This window comes from Artibeus jamaicensis, unplaced genomic scaffold (genome assembly GCF_021234435.1).
Source record: "Artibeus jamaicensis isolate MK-2021 breed Jamaican fruit bat unplaced genomic scaffold, CSHL_Jam_final contig_490, whole genome shotgun sequence".
NCBI lineage: Eukaryota > Metazoa > Chordata > Mammalia > Chiroptera > Phyllostomidae > Artibeus > Artibeus jamaicensis.
Genome location: NW_026521861.1, coordinates 132,969 through 160,766, shown reverse-complemented (window position 1 = coordinate 160,766; position 27,798 = coordinate 132,969). Strand labels below are relative to the sequence as shown.

At 41.6% G+C, this 27,798-nt stretch overlaps 1 protein-coding gene across 3 annotated transcripts in view; it reads left to right on the top strand.

Moving 5' to 3' along the window:
- Nucleotides 1-427: 427 nt before the first annotated feature.
- The window catches only part of DNMBP (dynamin binding protein), a 101,587-nt gene continuing 74,216 nt past the window's right edge, over nucleotides 428-27,798 (top strand). For 2 of the 3 annotated variants that reach the window (XM_053668434.1, XM_037166328.2), the window contains exon 1: nucleotides 428-517. The gene's annotated coding sequence lies outside the window, so the exon portion shown is untranslated. Of the gene's footprint in view, nucleotides 518-7,796; nucleotides 7,866-27,798 lie in introns of all 3 variants that reach the window. The other variant, XM_037166327.2, reaches the window with a different exon arrangement.

Here is a 27,798-nt window from a genome sequence, read left to right as displayed (position 1 = left end):
CTGCGTGCGGTGATAACGGAAGCTGCCCGGGGTAGCGCGGAGGACGCCACCACCGGCGGGAGCCGAACTGGCCTCCCCGAGCGGAGCTCCGACTGTTTCTAGGTCGGAGGGTGGTGTGGGGCGAGGGGGCCGCAGGGGGAGCGGAGGGGAGGAACCGGCTATTCGCAGCAGCCGCACGCAGGACCAACGCCCGGCTGGCGGAGGGCGCGCGGACCGCCCCAGCGCGTCCGGGAGGCGGAGCCTCGGTGCCTCAGTTTCCCCGAGTAAAGGTCCTCGGAGCACCGCCCCCTGTGACGTCGCGGGCTGGGCGGGGCCGGGAGGTGGGCCCCGGGACGAAGTGTGGCGCCTCGGGCCGCACGGGGCGGAAGCCTGGGCGGGGGGCGGGAGGCGGGGCGGCCGCGCTGAGTCACATTGGATTCACCCGCCCGCCGCTTCCCGGGGAGGTGGTGACAGCGGCCCGGGACCGGCGGCCGTAACTGTCCGCCGCGCCGAGGGACCGCCAGGCGGCGAAGAGCAGGTCTGGGGCCCGGCAGGGCTGGGCGGGGAGCCCGGATTGTTGTCGGGGGGCTGCGGGCGTAGGGGACCCGCGCCCTGAGGGACGCGCCGCGCGGCGGGGCCTGCGCCGCCCCTTCCCCGTGGCGGCCGCTGCTCCGGCCGAGGGCGCCCAGAGGGCGGTGGGGCGCCAAGGCCCGCCTCGGGGTCCGCTGCCAGGTCGGGTCCTGCGAGGTCCCGGGGAGTTGGAGGGGTTGGGTGGCTCGCGGTCGGAGAGATGCGGACGTGGGCTTTTTAAATGGTGTCAAGCAAGCCCAGGGCTCTTTTCCCTGCACCGCCCTGCCACTCCGGCAAGGAGGCGGAATTTGAGACCTGGGAAAGAATTCTGCCTTAGCCCAGCCTCCTTACTTTACCGATGGGGACGTTCTTCTGGCGCGCTGGGAGTTAACATCCAGTCGGTATACGAGTTACTGAATCTGTGTCAGGGAGGCTGGGAGGGATGGTTTCCAAAGACAGAGTAAGACCTGTTTGGCTAGAGATGCTAGTTTGATTATGGTGGAGTTTTGCAGTTACCCGCAGATACCTACCTGCGTTCCTGCCACAGGTACTATGTCCACGAGGCATCAGTTTCTCAAAGCGTATAACCGTGACAAGGGTGACGATGCTGTCAGTTGAAGGAGAAATATGGGGGTTGCAAACAGGCCCGGATCTGCTGCAAACTACGCGCTGTGGAGATGCTTGGGGTATCGAGTTAAATTATAAATGCAAGAGAAACCTACCTCACTTTAAACGCAGTCTCATGAGTCTGAATTCTGTCTCATTTGCACATTAATGAAAGACACAAAGTTAACCTATAATATTGGTAAATTGCCTTTAGGCCTTTGTACAGTAATAAGAACATTATGTATTGAAACTTTTAATAATTAGTGATGCTAATAATATGTGGCAATCCATTGGTAGCACTAATATTTAGGGTCTGAGTGTAGTTTAGCTCCAACTGTCCGCGTAGCTGGGTTACAGGGGGGAGAGTAGGACTGATTAACCCACAGCTGTATTTTGCAAGACTGAAGTACCTGTCAGCACACAGGTGTGGTTTCTCAGAGTTAGTGCTGTATTTATTACTCTCAACATGAATAGACTCCAGATGGTGAGCAAGTTAGTTTATCCCCTAGTACCCATTTTTCTCTAAATTATTGAGTTAAAGGATCTCCAAGGCCTCCTTCTATCTCTAATGTTCCCTGGTTTTACGTGTTAATTTGAAACACGTGTCACTCATTGTGACAACGCAAAGTTTTGAGAAAACGGGTTTTAAAAAGTCTGCCTGATGCATAGAGAATCTTGAAATTCATTATTATTCTCAACCCTCCTAGTTACTTTATCAGTGTGGGGCTAACATAAGTGAAAAGTGATTTTTCAGTTTACAGATCTTCGGTATTAAATTCACTTAAATTCAGAGTCTGGAATGGAGTGCTTTGTGTAGGGTAGAGAATAGCTAAAAGCTGGCTTGGGAATAGGGCCTGTGCAGTGCACAGGTATCTTCTGCAAAAGACCAGAACATTCTGCCTCTGAAAATGTGATAAGATGTCTTTTAAACAGTGTTCATGTTGTGTGTACTTTCAGCTGAGATATAATAATAATCTTTAGAGACAAACTGTCCAAATATGCATGTTATTTATTTTGTCTTGCAGCCCCAAAGCAGAACCTTCCTCGCCTCATGTTTCTTCTTTTCTGCCTCCTTTCTGCAAAGTGTCCCCCTTACGTGCAGAGACCCTTGTCACATTCCTTTCACTCACATGGCAATATTCATAGCCTCCTTCAAGCACTGATTGAACTTATGTTACTCTGTATCCACTAAAAGAATGGAAGTCTTAATTCTTGAGTAACCATTTAAGATCCCCTGAAAACTAAGGATGGTTACTCATTTTTTGAACATACTGCAAAACTCCATGAGGCTTTGGTTCTGAAGGTCAAGTAGACAGTGTTCAGGTTTTTGTTTTCCCTGTGCTTAGAGGCTACAGTCTAAAAAGCCTCTGGGCCAATAAAAGTCACTTATCTCTGCCTTGGAGGGAGATCTTTTCTGCGAGATGAATAGGGAATTCTTCAAATTCATTATTACTCCCAACCCTCCCAGTCACTTTATCAGTATTGGGCTAAAATAAGCTAAAAGTGATTTTTTCAAATTTATAGATGCTTTAGTGTTAAATTTGTATGGAGACTTTTTAGATGATAAAAATATAATTAAAATTGAATGCAAATGGAGGCTGGTATGCCTATTGCCAAGTATAAGGCTTGAATAATTTTTTAGGTTTATTGTCATTTCTTGAAGTCAGTTAATGTATAACCTACAACATTAGGATTATTGCAAGATTATCTGCTCTGAATTTTTCAAATGTGCTTGGTCTTCAGCTAAAGATAAATACTTACAAGAAGTTTGATATCAATTAATATTAAATAGTTTCTTTATTATACCTAGCTCACGAAAACATCTGAATAGACCGATTTTGAAAATTGAATAACTTAGTCTTGTTGATCCAGGAGTTAATTATGAGATATCAGTGTCTTGCCTGGAAAGGCAAAAAGGTCTAAAGTTGAAGCCATAAAATCAGATCATAGAACAGCTCATGTAACAGCAGAGACATTGAACAAACCAAGATGTTAGCTTTTGATTGGGTGCTATCCTTGATGCTGCAAGTCAGCCATAGGAGGTAAAAATAGACAAAGTAGTGAAAGTGTATTACTTCATTTTTAGGTTTGTAGGGTTTTTTTTTAACATGAAGGTTGTGACTACTAAGAACCAAGGCAGCGGAGCTGCCTCGGCATTGGAGCAAACGGCATTGTGCTAGGAGTCTGAAGGTTGAAGGCTTGGGTTTTGCTCTTGACTTGTTCATTCATTCACTAAATATTCACTGAGCACCTCTATGTGCCAGGCACTATTCTATCATGTGAGTGAAACAGACAAAGCCCTGCCCTCCTGCACTAGACATTCTAGTGGAGTGGAGGCAGATTGTCAATAATTATGTGAACAGATGCACAGTCACATAATGCAAAGTTCTGTGGAGAACTTTAAAGAGGTGTATGTGGGAAAGGGTGAGTGGGTGTGGGTGTATGTATGAAGCGGGGTTCCTTTCTATACAAAGAGATCAGAGAAGACCTCTACTAAGATCACTCTTGACCTATAACATGAAGGGAGCAAGCAGGGGGCAGGAGGATGAGCACGTTCCAAGCCTGGCTGCAGGAGCATGTTTGGCATATGTGAGGGATGGCGAGGTAGTTGTGGCCAGGCAGTGTCCATGTGGGCGAGGGGTAAGTGGCAGCAGATGAGAGGCGAGGGAGTGGGAAGGGGCACATCATTGTAGGCCACTGTGAGGGCTCTGGCCTTTACTCTGAGTGAGGGGGAGTTCCGCAAGCCATTCCAGGGTTTTGAACAGAAGGGCTCGTGATGACTTAGGTTTGAACAGGATCGCTGCAGCTGCAGGGCAAGAATAGACAGAAGCAGGTCAAGGGATTTCCCTTTTATAGTAGCTGTGTGACCCTAACCCATAGTCCAGAGTTTTATGATTCTAAGCCGTCTGGAATGTTTCCATGGGGAAGCTGAGGATGGCATGTGACGACGTTCTAAAAGCAAAGAGCTTCAGTGGCCTGAAAACATGTCGCTGACATGCCTCTAGCTGAGTCGCTCCAAACCGAGAGGTAACCAGGTCTTTTCAGTTTGTCAGGTCAGGAGAACAAAAACACTGATTCGGGAATATTCTCTGCTGATCCCTTCAGTACTCTGCTTATTTATCTCTGAATTTTTCCCTTCCTGCCTGAAAAAGGAGGAAAAGCTGTTACTCATCAACTGAGCTGGCAACCAAAGTAGTTTTGTTGTTAGGACAGTTGGAAACTTCGGGGAAGGAAACCTAATTTTGTATTTATCATAGGTCATTTGAATTATCCTTTCTTAACATGCAAGAAGTCCAAGAGATTTCTTTTGTTTTTAATTCCCTTATGCCCTTCACCTTATGCCTTATAGGTACAACTTCTAATGCATTTGCTGTATTTCTCGGTCTGTATAGGATCTTGCAAAGTGGGGATGTTTGTTTTCTATGTGTGCACTTATTTTACTTTATAATGTTATATTTCATTTTACTTTTTTTCCTAAGTACTGTTTTTAAGGTCTGTTTCTACATGTACATCTAATTCTTTGTTTCTGAATGCTGTGTGTGCACAATAATTTCTTTAATATATATATATTTTTGTAGATTTTTTATTTATTTATCTTTAGAGGGGAAGGGGAGAAGGAGAGAGGGAGAGAAACATCAATGTATGGTTGCCCTTCGTGCGTCCCCTGCTGGGAACTGGCCTGCAGGAACCAGCCTGCAACCCAGGCATGTGCCCTGACCGGGAATCGAACCGCGATTGTCTGGTTCGCACGCCCGCGCTCAATCCACTGAGCTACGCCGGCCAGGGCCAATAATTTCTTATATGCTCTCTTTGTGATAGACACTCGGGTTGTCCCTTCTCCCTAACACTGTGAATGTTCTGCAGTGAGCATCCTTATAAAGCTGTCTACTTTATCTGTGGGATATGTACGTGGAAGGGAATTGCTGGATTATAGGCTTGCATATACAGAGTTTGAGTAAGTAGTGCCAGATTCCTCTCCACGATGGTTGCACTAGTCTCTCTCCCACCAAAAGGGCTCAACGTTCCCTGTCCTTCCTTGTGTCTCACCACCACTCAGCTGTATCCAGTTCTTCACCTTCTCTAATCTCATAACATGCAAGGTGGTATCTTGTTCTTTTCATTTGTATTTCTTTGATTACTGATGATTTTAAACATCTCATACATATAGCTTCTTATTTATATCTTTGTCCATTTTCTATTGGAGTTGCTATCTGTGTTGTTGCCGTTGACTTGTAGAAGTAATTTTCTAATACAGGTAATCACTCCTTGTCACAGTTGGACTTCTCAGCCATCTTCTCATTGATCACCTATTTATTTTGTTTTTGTTGTCCTTCGATCAAGGAAAATTCTTAATTTTAATGTAATCAAACAAGTAAATTCTTTGACTGTTTTATGCTTATTGACCTTGTTTGAGAGTCCCTCCTAACCCCTAGGTTACAGCTATATCTTTAATCCATCTCAAGCCCACATTGCATGGTGTTAGATAGTGCTGCAGCCCTCTTAGTCTGCATTTAATGAGCCATTTTTTCCAGTAACATCTCCAAAGACACCTATACTTTCCTCCAGTGAGCTGTGGACCCTCTTTCTCATACATGGTTTCCATGTTATACGCTGGTCTATCTCTAGGGCTCTGTTCTGTTCCATTAATCTGTCAGTCCTTGCTTTTTAAAAAAAAATTGCTCTGTTTATTACAGTGATTTTGTAATATGTCCTCATGACTAGCATTAGCAAGTGCCCCATCTCTGGTCTTCATTTTTAAGTTTACTTAGCTCTCCTGGAATACGTGATTTTTTTTTCATACAATGATTTTTCCATATAAAATTTGGAATAAGTTTATCAAGTTCCCCCAAAATTACATTTTTGAAGAATTTTTATTGGGATTATATTGAATTTATAAATTATCTGGGAGAGGCGTGACATCTTTTTGGTATTAACTCATTTTCTCCAAAAGCATGTAATGTGTCTCTCCATTTATTTTAGTTCAGATTTTTAAAATAACTTTTATTTGGAAAAGATTTAAAACTAACAGAAGAGTTCTAAGATTAGTACAAAGAGCGCCTGTATATCCCTCACTTACTTTCGCCAGTGTTAGCATTTTGCCGTATTTGCCTTATTACTCCCTCTCTACATTTCTGTGCATGTTTTTTCCCTGACCCTTTTGAATTAATTGTAGACATCATGCTCCTTTATCCCTAAATACTTCATCAGCTCATTTTAAAGTTTTTTATTAGAACTTTAAAATTTTCTCCATAAAAGTCTAGGAGGGTATTCTTGGTTAAATTAATTTCTAAATACTTCATAGTTTTGTTGCTATTTTGAATCATGTCTCAGAGGCCGCATGCCAAAATCCAAAGCCTATGCCAAGGTTAAGTTTCAAGCAAAAGAAGGTTAATGTCTTCAGTATTTCTGAACCCTACATGTATAAATTTATGGTAAACATCTGATGATTCCAATATAAATTTATTTCACCATTAGATTAACTTTTTTCTCCTGCTGTTAAGAGTCAGAAGTTAAATAAATAGCTGGTCTGAAGAATGAGAGAGGGCCATATTAAGCGTCATAACTATAGTTGTCGGCATGATTATAATATAAGATATGCAAGATTATAGTTTCCTTACTCTGTGGATCAGTCTTTAATCTGTGTATAAATCTAACCTAAGTATATCTCACAAAATATTGACTAGTTCAGCAGGTAGTTCTTCAGTCATTGTAACCATTAGGGTGTTGGGCAGTTGATTCTCATGGTTGTGTCTTTTGACCATCTCTAAAGCATCTCTGTATGGTTGGGTTGCTTCTTCCTAATTGAAAAAGTTATACCTTTTTCATTGTAGAAAATTTACAAAATACAGAGAAGCAAATTTTTCATTTTGCCTTTTAGCACCAACCCCTGTTAAAATGTTGTTTTTTCCCCTTCCCTCCCTCCCTCCCGCCCCCTCCTCTCTCTCTTTCTCTCTCTCTTTCTCTCTCTCTTTCTCTTTCCCCCTTCCTCTGGTCTTTTTCATGGGGGGGCATGTTTGTGGAGGAGGAGAATGCACTTAAAGTTGAGCTGCATAATTTGTATCACCCCTCCTTTTTCAGGGGTAAGCCATCAGCTCTTGTCTTGCTTTGAGCGATCCTCTGGGAAAAGAAAACAATAAGAAAGATACGATTAATTTATAGGAGTTGGGTAATAGCTTGCTAATTACTTGGCAGCTCCCAACAGGCTGTGCCTGAGGGAGCCACTGTGCGTGACAGCCTGGCCTCATTGGCACAGTATGGAGCAGTCATAGCACAAATGCCAACAAACCACACACGGCTTAAGGGAGGAGCAGGGGAGGGGAGATCCATTTGTTGTCAGTTTGCTTTAGTTTGGTTACTACCTTCCTTTTTGACCACATTTGCTCTCATCTTTTAGAAAGTAAAGAGAATGGAGAAAATAGTTTATTTTGTTTTGACTCCGAAATAAACCCAACACAATCGTCTTGTTTGCCTGATCACCTTTAGCTAGTGTGGTGAGTGGTGAGGGAGAGCAGTGGTAGAGAGCAACGGCAGGGCAGAACGCAAAAGTTAACATTTCCATCAGTCGGTAGATTCAGTATCCAACTGCCCGCCCCTCCTCACTCCCCACCCCTTCAACGTATTCTATTTTGTTCATTTTGCAGGAACACCTGTCACTTTCTAAAACGCAGTTGTCTGCCTTATGCTTCCCTCAAGGAGGAAGTTCTTCAAGGGTAGGAGTCTTTGTTTTGTTCCCTGATACACCCTAAGCATCATCAGCTGTGCCTGACATATAGCATGCCCTCAACAAATGGGTCCATCAAACGAATCAACCTTAAAGAGGCAGCCCTGTGGTACAGAGAAGGGAAATCTAAGGGAGGGGTGAGGAAAGAGCTCTCCTGGCCTCCTCAAAATACATGAGTTCAGTAAGTTAGTAGAAGCCTCGTTTCCACATTGACATTGTAAGCGTAACTACAGGGCTAATTTCTCAGCATCTGTTTCAGCCACTCCTGTGGAGTCTATGGTTTCCAAAAGTGGCGTACAGCGAGCGTCTGTTGCTGACAAGCACATGATGGGAGCAGGGCCGGGGAATAATCAGTGCTGACGTTCCAGCCGTGGGTTCTGGGCCCAGCACACACTGCACTATTTTTATGAGGCAATTCTCTTAGGATAAATGATGTGGCCCATCAGCAGAAACAGTTGCAATGGATGTGCCGAGTTGTGCTGAACTCCTCAGCCTCATGCCCCATGTCCTCCCCCTTTCTGGTTTATTCTTTCCCCCCAGTCCCAACCATGCAGAAACATTTTGGCTTTTCTGTCATTTCTGGATTGGGTTCAGGATTTCATGATGCCAACAATCATGCCGTGTTTACTCAGTCAAAGCAAGGCATCAAATTGTATTAATAGTACTGTATAAGGTGCTAAAAAATACGGTTGCCACAAATACACCATAATGCCATCCTGTGTAGACCATTGTCGGACTGCCTTCATTTGTTACTCTATGGCTGGACACTTGTTCCCTACCTTCCACTTCCCCCAGCAAATCTTAAACGCTGTTGCCTGGGCCTAAGTCTGATCCCAGTCACCGTATGTACTAATGTACTTCCCTGTCCCCTTTGCATTCTGATCAGACGGATCTCTTTTCCTCTCCTACAACAATAATGATAGCAATAAGTATTTATGAATTAAAATTATGAGTATTTCTTTCCACTTTTACTGGGTTTCAATAAAAAATGAATAAAGAATAATAATATAAATATTCATGTATCCACGGAATTTAAGATTTGTAAAGCTGGGTTGGTTTTTATATTCCACTCCCCTTTGCCCTTTTATAGATCCTCTGGTTCTAATGACTTAAAAAAAAGAAGATTCCCTGTTATTTACATATGACAACAATGCTGTGATTGTCACCTAAAAAAAGGACCAGTGATTCTTTAATATAATCAAGAATCTAGTCGATGTTCAAAATTTTCCTGTTTGTTGCAGTTTTTAAAAGCAGTTTGTTTGAACTGGGATCCAAGAAATGGACACACATTGCATTTAGCTAACATGTTTGTTTCTTAAGTGGCTTTAATTGATAAGTTCCCCTTTCTTCCATTTTAATTTTCATGTTTTGATTAGGGTTTACTTGTTGAAGAAACTGGCCTTTTGTTTTCCACATTCTGGAATTTTTTAAATGGCTTTGGATGAAACTTTATTGACCTTTGGTGAGTTAACTCACCCTTACATCTGTCAGTCACTGTGGGAGGTTCCCAGTCCTTCAGCTGCTATAAATAGGAAGGGTGGACTGGCCCTGCAGAGCTGGGCCTGGCTCAGAGGTCTTCTCTGAGTTTTCCAAAATGTTCCAGGTGTCAGGGAATGACATTGTCAACAGCAGACCATCTCTATTTCAAAACAGTTTGCCTCTGAAGGAATTTTATGACTTCTAATTGGCAAGGCATTTTCACGTTCGTTCCCTTGCTTTAGGGGAAAGAGTTGAGAAGCCAGTGAGTAGTCTGGTTTTCTTCTTTCAGACAGTGCTTGTTGCGTTTGTTGCTTTAAGGATTGCTGGGCTCAGTGCCAGAACCTCCTTGGGATATTATTGTCTTACGGTTTAGATCTGCTTATCAGGAAACAGAATCCCTGGAGGGTCAGGTAAGAGGAGAACAAGTTTACATTAAAACTAGACTTTTTTTAGTGGCTGGTGGGGTCCTGTGTTCTTGAGCAGCTAGCAGACTGTGGAGCATAATACTAATACATATATTTTTCAAACTCATACTTTTGATTACCTGTCCTTTTTGCTGCCACTATCTAGATGTTGTTCAGTCACTGTAATATCTGGACCACTGTAGACATGGGTAAAAAAACATAAGTTTTTCATTTTTTATTTTTTAGTCTTGCTCCCTTCCTCTGCTAGTCAGCTGTGATAGTTCTGAGGGGTAGTAAGTCAATATTAAAGTAGTGGAAACCTGTGTTTGCATTTACTTATATGAAGGTTGTAAGAATAAAGTATCTCAATGTCAGTATTTTCATCTAGTTTTAAAGCCAGATGGTTAATAAGCCAAGGCTAAAAATCGAACGCAGAATGAGAAAGACATTTAGTAGCCTTATTATGACCCTACTTCTACTTTTATTATGAGGCTAACTGGTTATTTGAAGTAAGACATTTGCTTTAATTAGCTGATAACAGGAAATTAATGAAAATCGTGTTAAATTTTAGCAGTATGTCCATTCTTGTATTCCATCAGTGGGAGTCAGGATTGGTCAATCTTCTCTTCTGGTGACTCTGAATGCTTACAAGTTAAAATATAATTATTGTTCACAATAAAAGTATTAACCAGAGGTGCTGGCTTATTGATTATTCTCCTTGCAGTGATCAGTTAACAGTAAAAATGGGCACTTCATGTTCACACCCAATCACATGTAGCAGCAACACACACACATGAGATACAAGGTGTTTGTAGATGTGGTTGTGCTGTGTTGTAAGCTGTGCCTTGCAGAGAGCACTGCCAGTATTTTCGGTGAGGCTAGAGCTTAGGGTAGATGGTGGAGAGTGTTCAGAAATGAGGTAGGGGCCAGGTCATGATGAACTTTGTATGATATGCGAAGGAGTTTTAGTTGTACTTTCCTATAAGTAATGGATGGGAAGCCCTGTGGAACTTCAAGCAGTAGAGAACTATGAGATTTTGTATTTAAAAGGAGAATCCTAGTTGCTGTGTGGAACAGAAGGAGATGAGACCAGTAGGTAACCACTTAGGAAATTATCACAGTAGTCCTGAAGAAAAGGTAGAACACTGGCAGTCTCAAATTTGTAAATTTCAAGCCCCCCAAAACAATTTTTAAAAGGTCAGTACATTTGAAGGATTTAATAGTAGTGCCAACGGTTTTCCTAGAAATATAGAATAACTTTTTAAGAGGAGTAAATCAATTAATTTCATATCCCTCTTCCATCCCTGGAAGGCATTTGGCAAAGGTTTCCTTGGACCCATGTGCAGGGATCTCATTTGTAAACTACTGCCAAAGAGTCTGTTGTGAATACACAGCTCATTTAGAGCTTAGAGCGGGGGATGTCAATTGCTTTGTCCTTGTGTCCACTAACCACAGAATCATTCCTCCCCCTTCTTCTCAAGAAGACAATAGCAGTTTTGAGCAGTTAGCAGGACCCAGAAGTTGCTGGCTCATCTGCATTATTTGTGTTACAATGAGTCTGGGTGATGTCCTCCCGCTCCTCCTCCATTATCATCAGACCTTTCTCATAACCAACACTTACTGAGTGCTACTCTTTGCCAGGAACTGTATTAAATGCTTCACTGACATTATCAAATTGAATCCTCATAACCCCATGAAGTAAATTACTGTTATTTAGTTCAGTTTATAGTGAGAAAACTAAGGTTCAGAAGGGTTTAAGTCACCTGCCCAAGGTCACATAGCTTGAGAAAAGGCAGAGCCAGCAACTGCACCTGAGTCTCTCTGACTTTAGAGTCTGAGCTCTTAACTGTTACATATTACTTAGTACATTTTAATAGCAAGTTTGATTTCTCTCTTTTAAGTATGCCCTTTTATGTAGACCTGCCCAGTGAAAGTCTATGGAATCCCACACTGTATTACCTACCTCCATTCCCAGCTCATAGCAGTATAAAACACAGGTGTGGAACATTTTTAAATCACGAAGTGCAGAAAAACATCACGTGGGGAACGGTAGAATAGGGAAGCTATTTAGATTTCTAGCTTTTTTTCAAGGCAGAATATTCATGTATATCTTTACTGTTTTGCTTGGGGTATAGCAATATCTGAAATAGAGAAACTCATTTTTTAAAATTGATACAATTCACATAGCATAAAAGTCACCCTTTTAAAGAGTATGATTGAGCGAGGTTTTTTTTTGTTTTTTGTTGGTTTTTTTTTTCAGTTTACTCACCATGTTGTGCAACCATCACCACTTCTAGTTGAATCTAGAACATTCGTATCACCCTCAAAGGAAACCCATACTCATTAGCAGTCACTCCCTATTTCTCCCTGCTGAGACACTCATTTTCAAACCTCTTGTGTACCAAGACACAACCTAGGCTATGAAAAATATTTTCAGAATATCTATCCACAGTCCCCCTCTCTTCAGTGTAGATAATAACAACAATAACAGCATCTGTGTATATAGTTCACTATGTGCAGGTACTGTTCTAAGTACTTTACACATATTTACTCATTTAAATTTCACTATGACCCTCTGAGGCATGTTCTGTTATTAAGCCTATTTTACAGATGGGGAAATTACAGCACGGATAAGTAAGTTGCCTGGAATCACTTAAGAAAAGGATGGAGCGAGCACATATGTGAATATCTGAGCAGTCCGGCTTGGTAGTGTGTGCTCTCAATCATTACATATGTTTTAAGCTGATCATACTCATATTTCAGAGTGGTGTGAAGACCTTGAAAACATTATGCCAAGTCAGAGTAGCCAGTCACAAAAGACAACATAGTGTATGATTTCATTTATATGAAATGTCCAGAAAAGGTGAATCTATAGAGATAGAAAGTAGATTAGTGGTTGCCTAGACCTGGAGGCGGGTGGGGGACTATTAGAGGAAATAGGAAGTGACTGCTAGTGGAGATGGAGTTTCTTTTTTTTTAATTGTTTTATTGTTCAAGTACAGTTGTCTGCATTTACCTCCCTCCACTCCTCACCAACCCCAGCCTTCCCCACCTCCCTGGTTTTGTCCGTAAGTCCTTTATAGTTGTTCCTGAAAACCTTTGCCCCCTTTTGCCTCCATTATCCCCTCCCACCCTTCCAGATGATGAAAATATTGTAAAGTTGATAATGCTGAAGGTTGTCAATATACTAAAAACCTGTGATTGTACACTTTAAATGAATTGTATAGTATGTGCATTATAACTCAAGAAACCTGTTTTTAAAATATAATATGAAGAGTAACAATCAGAATGATTTTTAAAGACTATCTTTATCTTCATCTGAAAAAAATTATATGTGTATACACCCATATAAACACACTTCCCTTTTTTCCTTTTTATTTAAGGTGCTCAGTCACTGCAATCGGTTCTAATTCTAACCATTATATTTTTGTACTTAAACATTTCAGGTGCTCCAAAGTGCCTAAAAATCAAAGCTCAACACTTCTAACCTGGAAGTTAGGCCTGTGAGACCCTGTATAGCCCTGTCGGAAAAAGTAGCATGATCATTGGGAATGTGAATATATACTTTGATATATAACTTAAACTAGTTCAGTGTGTTAAACCATTCATTCTGCAAATATTTATGGGTGGCCTGCTATGTACCAGGCAGTTCTTTAGGTGCTTGATATACATCAGAGAATAAAATAGGCAAAAGAATCCCTGCCCTGTAGGGCATACAGGGGGTAAGGACGACTCTTGTAGGTTTCATAGAAGAGATATCATTCGAATTGGATGTTAAAAGGTAATAGAAGTTTATCCAGGTGAATTATGTGTGTCTGATGGATGAGTCAGGTGCTCAGCTGCTCCAGTCAAAACATCCAATACCTATATTGTTCTTTTTATTTTTTTTTGGCTGTACAACAAATAACTACAAAATCTCAATAGCTTACTACTACAACCATTTACTTTCATTTTGATAGGTCAGAAAGCTTGCTGGCTGCAGTTTTGTTGATCTAGTTTAGGCCAGGCAGAACTTTATAGGCTTCCATTCAAGTTCAAGTCTGTTTCCCCCTGTCTTCATTCTTCAGGTTGCAGGGCCAGTGACTTCCCATGGCATGTCCCTCTTATGGTGGGTTATAGGAGCACAGGGGGACAGGCTAAACCATAAAATGTGGTTTGAAGTTCCTGCTCATGTCATTTCCACTAATACTTCTCATGTCACATGGCCAAGTCCAACAAAAATGTTTCAGGCAAGTTCACTCTGCCCAGTGGGAGGCACTACATAACTATACAGCGAGGGGTATGGATACATAATTCTATTACAAGAAGGTGAAGATTTTGAGTAGCAATTCGATCTACAGAGTATATATTATGAGCACAAGAAATAGCTAAACCTGGCATGAACATGGCTGTGAATGGACACAGGTATAGGAATGACTAAAAATTGTCAGGGTATGTCAAGGATGTTAGAGGATGGGGCGGAAATTGTGAATTATGGTGATTCACTGATTCTTATTTTATTTCAGTGTTGCTGGTATGAATTTGAATCAACACTGTATAAAGACATAAATATGTATTGATTTGTGTAAATCATATTTAACTTATTTAAAGCTCTCTTCCACCTGGCTGTTGGAATTAAACTTCCCAAGAATCAAACTTTCTAAACTTTTTAGACATCATAGGAACACTTCTTCCTTCCCTGCACACAGTGGAATCAGAGAGATTCCTAGATTTACAGGGTTCTAGAAAACTGGAGAAAGAGCTGTGTCTTTAGGCCACAGTGGCTGCATCCTAATATTATGGAAAAACCTCTGATTCACATATACAAAAGTTCTCATCTATGTACCCAGGAACTTTTATATGAAACATTTGCAAATAAAAAATGCTGTGAAATGCTCTGTCTCTGATGGAGTAACTGATATCAGATTTACTGCACTCTCAGTGTAAATTAAATAACTATGAAACTGGGAAAAATACGAGGCAGCTTTCTTCAGGCACTGGACAACAGGCAGCACAGGGGTGTGACCTGGAGAGAAAGGATGAGCCCTCCAGTCGTCCTGTTTCTGCCCGGAGGCGCTTTCCCAGGGATGCGGAGCAAAGTCAAAGAAACTGTCTCCCTGAACTGAGGAGGCAGATGTCAGAGTCTGGGGCTACTGAGATGGCTGGGATTTGTAGGGCAGCGTAAAGGAGCAGCAAATGGACATAGGGCAGGGATTTGCCTTAGGTCCTTGGCCTACGGCTGGGTCAGGCATGCGTAGGGCAGACTGTGAGGTTGACACAGAGTAGCTACTGCAGAGCTGAGAGCTGAGCAGAGCTTTGCACGGTGCTCAGAAATGGAGTTTCAGGCCAGCCAGAGTGAGAGACCTTGATGGGCTCTTAAGGCAGTCATCTGAGACTCCAGACAGGACAACTTTAGGAATAGTAATAACATCCTGGAATAAAGGCCACACCTAAAGATAAAACTGAAATAGACCCACCCTATGTGGCATAGAACCGAGCCTCACAGAATCAAGAGGATCTTCCAGTAATTTAATGGCTTGTCAAACCAAAAATTCAACACTCATTAAAGCAACCAGTATAATCCAGACCTTCTACAACATATTATCCACTTGTTTAGCATACAATAAAAATTAGTGGAATACAAAGAACTGAAGATACGGCAAATAAGCTAACACGTGGCCCATACTATAGTAGAAAAGATACAACACATGGTGTGATGGCCCAGGTGGTGCATTTAGCACACACAGAATTTAAAACAACTGATGTGTATTTAGATATTTAAAAGAAGCGATGAACATAATGAGTAGATGGGAACATCAGTAGAGAAATGGAACTATTGTAATCAGAAGAGCTGAATGGAAATTCTAGGACTTAAAAGTGCAGTAGCTGAAATGAAAATAACAGAGGACCTTAACAGGGCAGGAGGGACAGACACTGCAGAAGAAAGGGGCCGACGAACTAGAAGACGGGTAAAGAGAAGTTACTCAAAATGAAAGGCCGAGGGAAAACAGATTGACGGCCGAGCAGAGCCAGCCTGTAGTGACCGCGAGACAGTATCCAGTAGTGTAACCGACATCTCCTTGGAGTAGCATAGAGAGAGGAAGAAATGATGTCAAAATAAATAATGACCAAAGTGCCCCCAAATTTGGTGAAAAACATCAGCCCACAAATCCAAAAAAGTTAGTGAACCTCCAACAGGGCAGAAATGTGAAGAAAACTACACCAGATCACCCCGTAGACACCTGCTGGAAACCAAGGACAAGTGGGGAGATGTCAGTCAAAGGGTATAAACCTTCAGTTACAGGATGAGTAAGTTCTGGGGTTCTAACATACGGCATGGTGACTATAATTAGCAATATGATATTATATACTTGAAAGGTGCTAAGAGAGTAGATCTTAAATGTACTTGCCATTTACAAGAAAGTGTAATTATGTGAGGGAATGGATATGGTAACTAACCTTACTGTGGTAATTTCACAGTGTCGAAGTGTATTGAGTCATCACATCGTACACCTTAAACTGACACAGCGTCATATGCCCAGTATAGGAAAGAAAGATGAAACCAACTTTAAAGGCATAGATATGTTGAAAGTTAAAAAAACAGAAAAAGATATACCATGTAAACAGTAAGCAGAAAAGCCAGCATGCCTATATTAATGTCAGAAAAAGTAGACTTTAAGGTAAGGAGCATTAGCAGAACTAAAGAGGGACATTTTCTTATGATAAAAGGGTTAATTCATCAGGATTATATAAAAATTCTAGCCCTGGCTGGTGTGGCTCAGTGGGTTGAGTCCACCCTGCAAACGGAAAGGTCACTTGTTTGATTCCTGGTCAAGGCACATGCTGGGTTGCTGGCCACATGCAAGAGGCAGCCAGTCAGTGATGTTTCTTTCACACATGGATGTCTTTCTCCCTTTCTCCCTCCCTTCTCCTCTCTCTAGAAAGTAAATTAAAAAAAACTATCTAATTAAAAAAAATTCTAAATGTGTGTTTAATGTAATAACAACTTCAAAATACATGAAGCAAAAACGGACAGAACTAAAGACAAAAACACACAAATCCCTATACAAGTTAGAGATTCAACACTGCTTTCTTTTTTTTTTTTTAAGATTTTATGTATGTATTTTCAGAGAGAGGGAAGGGAGAAAGGGAGAGGAACATTGATGTGTGAGAGAAACATACGTACATTGTTTGCCTCTCGCACACCCCCAACTGGGGACCTGGCCTGCAGCTCAGGCATATGCCTTAGCTGTGAATTGAGCCAGTGACCTTTCAGTTCACAGGCCAGTGCTCAATCCACTGAGCCTTACCAGCCAGGGCTCAACATCCTTTTCTTAGTACTTACTTAGATTTAAAAATCAGCAAGGATATATATGATCTGAATGATGCCACCAATCACCTTAACCTGATAATTATAAAACACTGTTCTCAACAACTACACAATATACATTCTTTTCAAATGCACATGAACCACTCACTAAGAGCACAAACAGGGCAATACAAAATTAAAATAATGCAAGGTATGTTTTCTGACCACAGCAGAATTAAACTGGAAATTAGTAACAGAAAGAGCTCTGGATATTTGGAATATTTGCAGAGTAAATAACACATTTCTAAATATCCCAGAATTAAAAAGAAATCATATGACAAATTAGGAAATATTTTTAGTTGAGTGAGATAGAAGGTACTACATTAAAATCTGTGGGATACAGCTAAAGCAGTGTTTAGGAGATTCATAACTGCAGATGCTTCTATCAGAAAAGAAGGGTTTAAAAATCTGTTACATAAATATTTACAGGACTGAGAAAGAAAAACCTAATGTTGTAAGAAGATACAGTAAAAAATAATAGAAGAAGAAATCAGGGAAATAGAAAACAGACAATAGGCATTTCAGAAAACTGCAAGTTGGTTCTTGGGAAAGATTATAAAATTGATAACCCCCTAGCAAGACTAAGACAAAGAAGAGAAAATACACTTTTCTGATATTATTATAGGTTATAGATTCAAAAGGTTGAATAAAGAATATTCTACACGACGTTATAGCAGCAAACTTAAGCTTGGATTAAATGCACCAATTTCTTGAAAACAAAAAACAAAAAACAACTTATCAAAACTAAGACAAGAAGAAATGGAAAATTTGAATAGGCCTATATCTGACATCCACATACATACATTATTTTCTTTACGTCATACTGTCAGTCCTCCTCTCTGCCAGACAGATCTTGTATATCGGGTGAACCTTTCTACTGTTGAGTGTTAGGGATGAACATCCTGATTTAGGATATCAAATCCTTCTCTTGACACTGTCTAAGGAAGCCACAGTTCATTAGGTTTGCTGTGTCTTAGCATAACTCTCTGGTTCATTTGAATAGAAACTGGAAGATTCTGCATATACATTTTCTTTCCAAGTTCTTTCCTAGTTCCCGTACATGACAAATTTCAGTTTATGTCCATTGTTTGTGTAAGCTGCAGTGCCTTCTGTGGCACTTGGATGTTGGTGCTCCTTAAAATGCTCTAAATCACCCACCCTGAGGATGAAGTTATTTTAAACACCAGTTGCCATTTTTTTCCTCCTATTTTTCTTCCTCTGAATTTTTAGTTTTCTGAGTTCCTTTCCTGATCCTTCTAAAATACCAAGGCTACTTGAACACTGTAAGATAGGCCAAAGGGTAGAGAAATTCATGTCCCTCACAACCTTCTTTAGCAGAAAGACTAGGTTGTACTTCAAACAGATAAGGAGAAGAAACAAGATGTCTATCTCCCTGCTCTCTGTAGCATTTATCTTTACAGCTTGGCATGACGGGTTAATGAATTCCTTGGCCTTTCCTGGAAACTGTCCTAAACACTGCCTGTTTTCACATGTTCGTTGTGCTTCTTGCTGTATGCAGCCTCACCCTCATGTTTCATTTTAGAGTTTCACCTTAATCTGCACCTCTGCAACTGCTGTTGTATGTATCATCTGGGCATTTGTTACTGCACAGCATAGGGGGCTGTTCATTTTAGTGTGTCACTGAGCTACTTAGCTTAGACATGTCCCATGTATTTACTTATGAGTCAGCGATTCTTAAATTTCCTCCCGTAATTGAAATTCGTGCATAAGAAATGTGAATCTGAGAGGGGAGTTGAGGAACTGTTAGATTGACCTATTTGAAAATGTTTCTTTAATGTAAATTTCTTCAAATTTGGCAGGTCTTGGGAACTTAGTCTTGGGACTTTTCCTCCAATGTCAGTTTTGTCAAAAAAGTCGAAAGTGATGTGGAGATTTAGAAACAAAAAGTAGCTTAAAAACATCAGCTTAATGTGGGGATGGGAGGTGAGGGTGGAATCCTGAGGTAGGTTTAAACAACTATACCATAAAAGCCAGTCCTGAAACTTCCTTCATTTAAACCCGTACGTATTTGGATGTTTTAGATAAGAGTTGTTTAGATTAAATCCTGAAAGGACTGATGGGCCTTTCTATGAATGGCAGAAACTGATGTATATCTTGTTCCCTCTGCTGAAATTACTGCCTTCCAACTAGGGACGTTTGGAAGAAGCAAAATCTAATGGAAGTTCTACCACAGTTTATGATAGCAGATTCCTTTCCTTTTCTTGCCTCGTTTCTCTGATTGCGCCACCTAAGTCAGAACAGGCTTTTCATTTTCTCCTGGCAGTCCTACATTTCATAGCCTGTCACCTCAGTGTGAGTGTGAGTCAGTGCTGCTGGCATCAGGAGAGCACGAGTGGGCAGAAGAGGCTGCCTGAGGACCCCTGGGCCAGGCTGTGCCCCTCAGCCTCCGGGGAGGGTGGGGGGCACCACCTAGATTGGTTCTACTTTTCCTCCTTCCCTGTTGCTAGTGACCGCTGACCTTCTGTCCAAAATGAGTTCCAGTGACATAAATCAGAGGAGGAAATGCTGTTTTCCTCACTTTTCTCATTTCCTTCCTGAAACAGATTTAGACTTCATTTTCCGACACCTCTTATCCTTTCACACAAAGGAAAGAGACTGTTCTTTTTAGTCCTATATTGTTAAGAATAAGAAAACTATGCTGTTGCTTAGTTTAGGTTAAACTTAGGTTAGGTTGCTAACTTAGGTTAAATTGCTAAGCCTTGACATTCTAAAAATGGATTCCCATTCCCATAAAAAGGTAATGTTTTCTGGAGATTTCAGTTCCAAGACGCGGAAATTTCCAGCTGCTCAAGAAAGCACATTCCTCTGAAGGAACCAGAGTCCCCGCGAAGAGCACCCTCCTCCCCTGCTCTCCCCTGGGAGGCAGAGATGTTCCCCTGCGCTCCCGCCCCGTTCTGTAGGAGCAGATGGGAGAGGAGAGGCTGCAGTCTGTGCTCTTCCAGTTAAGCCAACGTTCTCCTGGGAGTCCAACATTTACACTTGTGCTGCAAGCTGGGTGGCATTAGGAGGAATGCAGAAGGTGGTGTTACTGCGTTTTGAAGAGAGTAGTAAATTTGCAGAACTCTCGCACATTGTGTCCTACTTTCCTAGTAGTAAAATGGATTGCTCAGCATTTCAAAATAAGAATTTATGGTCTTATGCACCAAATTCATCAAAAGTGGGCTAACTTTTGGGGGGTTGGGGTGGGGTTTGGGGAAACCCAGGCTTCAATATCTTTCTACATAGCTTTTTATTTTATTTTTTTTAAGTTTTATTTATTTACTTTTACAGAGAGGGTAAAGGAGGGACAAGGAGAGGGTGAGAAACATCTGTATGTGGTTGCCTCTCATGCACCCCTCAATGAGGATCTGGCCTGAAACCCAGGCATGTGCCCTGACTGGGAATTGAGCCAGTGACCCTTTGGTTTGCAGGCCAACACTCAATCCACTGAGCCACACCATCCAGGGCTCTACATATTTTTTAAAGCCTTTAAAATTTTTATCTGTAGCTCTTATTTCTCACCTGGATTTAGATTGGTAGATTTAGGAAACTAATTTGTAGTTTCCTATATTCTCATGTTTTTAATATATAGTTCTCATAAATCCCAAGAATCCTTTTGGGCATGTATTCATCAGGGACCCAGCAGAATGTAGAAGGCATACCAAAATTGGTTAATTTGAGGTGGTCCTACGTAACATGGAATGGGCAGGTTCAGGGAAGATAACAAAGAATTGCACTGGCTAGCAGGAGAGCCACCCCAGGCCTGAGGGGCAGGGGGCGGGACCTGACTTGAGGGGAGGAGCTATTTTGTGGGGGCCTCCTGTGGGTGTTGCCAATGCACAGCCCAGCAGGGAGGGAGCCAGGGGACTAAATGCCCCAATCTCACCACCCTCTGCCTTTAGATCTCCTGCTGGTATTACCCATTGGCTGGACCCAACTGGGAGCCAGAGGCAAGGGAGCCCCTGGGTGCAGTTCTTAACCATCAGCCTTGGGGAGCACAGAGCAGGCAGCGCAGAAGGTGGAGGACAGACCTAGGAGGGGAAGTGGAAGACACAGCACATGCTTATCGTTTAGCGAACCTGCCCCAGGTTCAGATCTTTTCTCAGAAGGCTGCATGGGAAATTACTCACTATGTTGTTTGATATCGGTATCTGTTAGGGGAAACACTTATAGTTTGTGATCTCAGGAGGAGTGTTTTGGTAAAGTACGTCCAGACTTGTAGATATGCTGTTGATTAAAAATTACTGAAGTTTCCCAGGCCTTCTTCACACTCTCACATCTTTTATGACATAGTTTTGTTTTTAATCTTTTTATTGTGGTAAATATATACTTGTACATAACATTGAATTTACTATTTTAAGGGCACATTTCTGTGGCATTAAGTACACTCACGTTAAGTGCAGCTGTTACCACCACCCATCTTCAGAACTTGTTTCATCTTCTCAAACTGAAACTGTTGTACCCATTTCCCCCCGCCTGCACTCCCTGGTAACCACCCTTGATACCTCCCGTCACTGATCTTACACAGTATTTGTCTTTTTGGGGGTAGGCCTGCACTAAGAACTATGGATAAATGTGGTGGGATACAGTTTTAAAAAGTTGAAGTTTGGCTTGAAAAAAGTGTACTCTGTGCTGGACAAGTTTAGACGTACTATAGTAAAGATGTTCTAGGCTAGATTGTCTCAGTGTTTGATATACTAGCATATTTTATGCCCCTCCAAGACAGAATATGGTTTATAGCCTTCCTCAAGTCAGTCTCCCTCTTTAAGGTAAGCCTAAGAGTCTCCTTCTAAGATTAGTGGTCAGTGGTCAGGTTATCCACGGGGTTTTCTTTCTTCCTATGTGGAATAGATACAATACTTTGGGATAGGAGTCCAATCGCCTAGGACAATAGAGGAAAGAGTCTAAATGCTCTCGTCAGCCACCAACAGGATTACAGAATAAATATTTAAGGAATACTGAGTTAAAGGGTCATCAGATGATTAGCCTACCCAGTAGAGCCAAATTTTTAGTCTGTCTGGGAGTTTGACTCCATTTGGCTTGATCAATATTTGTTGAATATGTGAAAATAGGAAGACCTTGTAAATTCTTAAGCAACTGAGTAAAAATCGGCAGTTTAAAAGATTAACCAGTTTCACTTCCGCCCAGATGGAGGCATAGGTGGAGACGCCGTGCTTTCTCCCACAACCAAGTTTAGAGACAACAAAATATTAGCAACAGAAAACACAGCCAGAACACAGAAAATTGAACTTTTCGGAGGTCCGATAACAACGAATTCTTCAGCCTGACGGGTAAGAGGGGCAAAGCCAGCAGCTGGCGGAGCGGGGTTACACAGGAAAACTCGGTCAGACGGAATCAGGCTCGCGGGCGGATCCGGAGACGGTGAAGGGCACAGGGTTGACTGTGCTGGCGCATTCCTGCATGAGGAGTGGGCAGTGAGACAGGACCGAGCAGGTCCCAAGCCACGGGAGGCAGCAGAGACGGCCACCATTTCCCGGCTCTGACCCCGCCCCCACATACAGTGTCACAACCCAGCGATCTGAGCAACCCTACCCTGGTGAACAGCTCAGGCTTCGCTCCTCACCCAGCAGCAGGAAGCAGGAGAAGGGGACACCATTTCCCCACTCTGACCCCAACACCACATACAGCTTCACAACCCAGCGACCTCGCCCTGGAGGCCCCGCCCCACCCCTAAGGCTCTGCTCCTCATACTTAATGGGTGCGAACAGACCAAAAATGGCTCAAGAAGATCTCAAAGCCCCAGAGCCCATAAATCTAAGTGACGAAGAAATAGCAAAACTTTCCGATGCACAGTTCAAAACACTGGTGATCAGGATGTTCACAGAACTGGTTGATTTTAGTCACAAATTAGAGGAATATATGAGGGCTAAACTAATAGAAATGAATGGCAATGCACAGGAAACCAATAGTAATGGAAAGGAAACTGGGACTCAAATCAAAGGAGTGGACCAGAAGGAGGATAAAAATGACCAACCAGAAAAGAATGAAGAAACAAGAATTCAAAAAAATGAGGAGAGACTTAGGAACCTCCAGGACATCTTTAAACGCTCCAACATCCGAATTATAGGGGTACCAGAAGGGGGAAAGGCACAGCCACCAGTGGAAAACTTATTTGAACAAATAATGAAGGAGAATTTGCCCAATCTGGCAAAGGAAATAGACTTCCGAGAAATCCAGGAAGCTCAGAGAGTCCCAAAGAAGTTGGACCCAAGAAGGAACACACCAAGGCACATCATAATTATATTAGCCAAGATTAAAATGAAGAAGAGAATCCTAGAAGCAGTAAGAGCTAAGGGGACAGTCACCTACAAAGGAGTTCCCATCAGACTGTCAGTTGATTTCTCAAAAGAGACCTTACAGGCAAGAAGGGGCTGGAAAGAGGTATTCCAAGTCATGAAATCCAAAGACCTACAACCAAGATTGCTCTATCCAGCAAAGCTTTCATTTAGAATGGAAGGGCAGATAAAGTGCTTCTCAGATAAGATCAAATTCAAGGAGTTCATCATCACCAAGCCCTTATTATATGAAATGTTAAAGGGACTTATCTAAGAAAAAGAAGATTAAAAAGATGAACAGTGAAAGGACAGCAAACTCACAGTTATTAACAACCACACCTAAAACAAAAGCAAGCTAAAAGGACAGCTAGATCAGGAGCAGAACCATAGAAATGAAGATCTCATGGAGGGTTAGCAACAGGGGAGTGGGAGGAGAAGGGGGGAGAAGGTACAGAAAATAAGTAGCATAGACAGTAGGTAGAAAATAGATAGGGGGAGGGCAAGAATAGTATGGGAAATATAGAATCCAAAGAATTTGAGACACATGGTCATAAACTAAAGGGGGGGAATGGTAGGGGTGGGGGGGTGCAGGGTGGAGGGGAATGAAGGGGGGGAATAGAACAACTGTAATGGCATAATCAATAAAATAAAAATTAAAAAAAAAGATTAACTAGTTTTATTGACAGATTAGTGGGGAGAAAAGAATTATATCTTTGGCCAAGAAGAGAGGAAAATGGTACTTCAAAAAAAAAAAAACCCTATAAACAAATAATCAACTCTAGTTAAGATAAATATGGAAATGTCTGTAATTTACTTTTAATCGCATCAAAAATAAAATGCATTAGAAATAACACAGAATGATAAATGGATCAAAAGATGATAAGTGATAAAGTAACTGCAGTAAGGTAATAATGGTAGAGTCCAGGAGGTGGGTGAAACATTTTTTTAACATCAGTGAAACTTTTCATAATAAAATGTTGGAGGACCAGAGAGAGGAGAGTGAAAGTTGAGAAGCTTTTGAAGGAGAAATCAGTGAGATTTAAGAGAAGCAATGTTTACAGTAAAAAGAACATGGGCATTGAAGTCAGACAGCCCAGAGTTCTGGTTCTGGCTTAGCTGTTTGCTGGAGAGTTCAGTGTATTGCTCAGTGGTGGCCCTAGGATTTGAGCCCATGCATCCTGGCCCTACTGCCCCGTCCCTACCTTGTGCTGCTGCGATGATGCAAGCACCCAGCTCAGTGTCCGGAACCGGTAGGTTCTCAGATGGTAACAGTTGCCATTAGTGTGCCATCTGTGGGTTGCAGAGGAGGAAGTGAAGAAGTCTCAGATTTTAATGGCTGATCTGGAAGATTTATATGACACTGTTCTGCAAGTGGGAAGGTAAAACCATCTGTGGATAAGAGATGGTTTGGTTTTAGATAAGTGGAAGTCGAGCTTTTGATATGAACCGTTTCACGTATTTTCCTAAAGTTGAATAAATCATTTGCTCACCAAGTATTTGAGTGTCGTATGTGCCAAGCACTGCCTCAGGCCAGTGAACAAAATAGGCAACAGTCTCTTTCCCATTAGAGTTTTACATTTGACAAGCGTTCGGAGCATTAAGGATGTTTAATTCTCCAGTGCAGAATGACTCTGCAAACGTGGACATGCATGCATTCACCAGCACGAGAAGGCGGTGTTTTCATGGCAGGATTCTGATGACCCTGACCCATGCCACGCGAGCGGTTATTCCCTCTGCTGTCTCTCAGCGCATCTGTGTGCTTATAAGCTATTCCTGGTTGTTTCAAATTATATGTTCAGGCTTCTAAAATGGGCCAGATAGGAACAATTATAGTTGCTTTTCATAGTGTATTCTATGTATAGAGAAGACTGAGGTGAAATTCCTGACATTTCACATGAAACAGAGGACAGTAAGATCTCCTTCCCGGTTGGATGCCTGAATCCTGTAACTTAGCCGGGCTCTGACTTCAGCGCCCTTCCAGGGTGTGTATGCGCTGGCGATTATGCACTCATTCTAATAGGGTAGGAGGTCAGTCAGTAAGCATATTTGTGAAGCCAGACCCTCCTCTGCTTCTTAGTCACTTTCTGGTGGAGCAATGACCTTCTCAGGGAGAAGCCTTTACTCTGTCAGATGGCAAAGGTTACTCCTCTGTGTGATAGGGTAGCTCTCTGAGTCAGAGAGCTAAAGGGCTTATACTCATTTTTCATCTGGTATTGAATGTTTTAGATAATGAGGTGTGTATTTAGTCAGATTATGAGATAGAATTTGAGAAAATGTAGTAGAAGGAAAATAATACCCACCTTGTCCCAATCTTGAGGAGTGGTTTTAATAACATATAGATGGCTAAGAAGTTTGCAAAACACTATGTTTGTTTTAGAAAAAAATATTTATGACACCACCCTTATGTGGAAATCTGACATCTGGCAACTTCAGCCCTTTGGAAGACAGCCAGAAACTAAGAACAGGGCCTCCGAGCGCATAAAAATAACTGTTGAAAAACTCTAGCACTAACACATGTATTTTACCAGTGCAGAAGAGTCCGTTAACCTCTCATTTGGAACTTGATTACTTTTTATTTATCTGGGAATGTTTAATAATTTTGGCAGTATCTGTGTGGTCCCCTAACCCCTAGTAGATTATAAGCAACAATCTAGGAAGAGGTTGGAAAAGTTGACAGAGGAGATAAACCGATAGCAGAGGGAAGGCTGACATCAAAAGAGAAAGACTTAGAAGCTAAACAGCACTGATATTATATGTTACAACACAGCACAGTAATGTGTGGTTTTCATAATGAACTTGCATCCATCAGCCACAGAACAGGTCATGTGCAGTGTCTTCCTTTGCAGAAGGTGGAGAGATACGTAGTGTGTCTATTTTTAAACATGGTCGAAAGTTAACCAGGTTTTGACATGCTGAAATGGTAAATTCTGTAGTGTTTACACTTGAAATAGCACATTCTTTAGTGATGCCGTATGAGTGAGGCAGATTTGAGCTTGTAGCTGATTATGGAAATGATTTTAGTAACAGTTGCTAACATTTACGGAGTACCTACTGTACCAGCCCTGTCCTAGGCTTCGGAGACAGACAGATCTGGGTTCCCACTTTCATCTCTGACTTAACTGTGTGACCTTGGACAGATTACGTCACCTCTTTGAGCCTGTGTCCTCATGTGTAAAATGGGAACTGATAGTATATGATAGGGCTGTTGTGAAGACTCAGCGAAGGAAGTACATAGTACAGTGCATGGCATGCAGTAGTGCTCATTAAATACTAGGCATGGTTATAATTGTTTTACATTATCAACATCCTCTTAATGATTGTTACAGCAGTCTGATTACCTCCATTTTTCTGAACAAGGAGACTAAAGCTCAGAGGGTTTATTTAAGGAATATGTCTCAGGTGAAATAGCTGATAAGCCGTGGACCTGGGATTTGAACGTTGGTCTCTCTGACTTCAGAAGCCTCATACTTTGCATTCACATTGTGCTGCCTCCTCTGTGTATGATTGTAGCTAGATTTTTTTCTAATATTTAAAGAAAATGTGTGGTAGGGGAGGGGAGAGGATGTGGGAGATGTTAACTAGCCACTTCTCTTTTTCACTGTAGACTCAAGTCATCTCATTATAGAAAAAAGTTCTAGTAACGCAAAGATGTTTTTACTCAGCAGTACAAATTAAACATGTAATATTTAATTGTTTTTGCAAAATATGTGCTATGCAAGATTCATTAAAATCTCATTGGTACTATGCATTAGTATACTGAACTACTATTTATACTGAACATGCCTGACATGTTTGTCCATACCATTGTTTTCTTAGATTATAAATTAATAGAGCTATAGCCATCTCTTATTTTTTTGTAATTGGGTACTTAGTGCTTTTTGATGTGATTATAGTTCCTCATCTCTACCAAACCCAAGTAAGTACTTGATAAATAAATAAAGAAAGAAAAATAGACTTGTGTCCTGGACCCTTGGCTACCCCTTATAAAAATCCTAGGGAGAAATGTAGCTAATCATGGCTGATTGTTTACAGGTGGGCATATGCCCGCTGTTTAGTTCTTCAATTTTTATTGCTTAAACATGTACTTAAGGGCCGTGGATCAGTGGATTGACTGCTGGCCTGCAAACAAAGTGGTCACTGGTTCAATTCCCAATCAGGGCACATAACCTGGGTGGCACATACCCTGTTGCGGGCATGCAAGGGGCACGCCGATGGTTTACTTCATCTCTTTCTCCCTCCCTTCCCCTTTCTCTGAAAATAAATAAATAAAATCTTTTTAAAAACCCCACATTCTTGAGCTGGCGTGGTGTACAAAATCTTGCTTGGAGGTGCCACCTACATAGCCCATCTTTGTTCTTTTTATGAATTTGTACTTTTTCAGTACATTTGAACTCT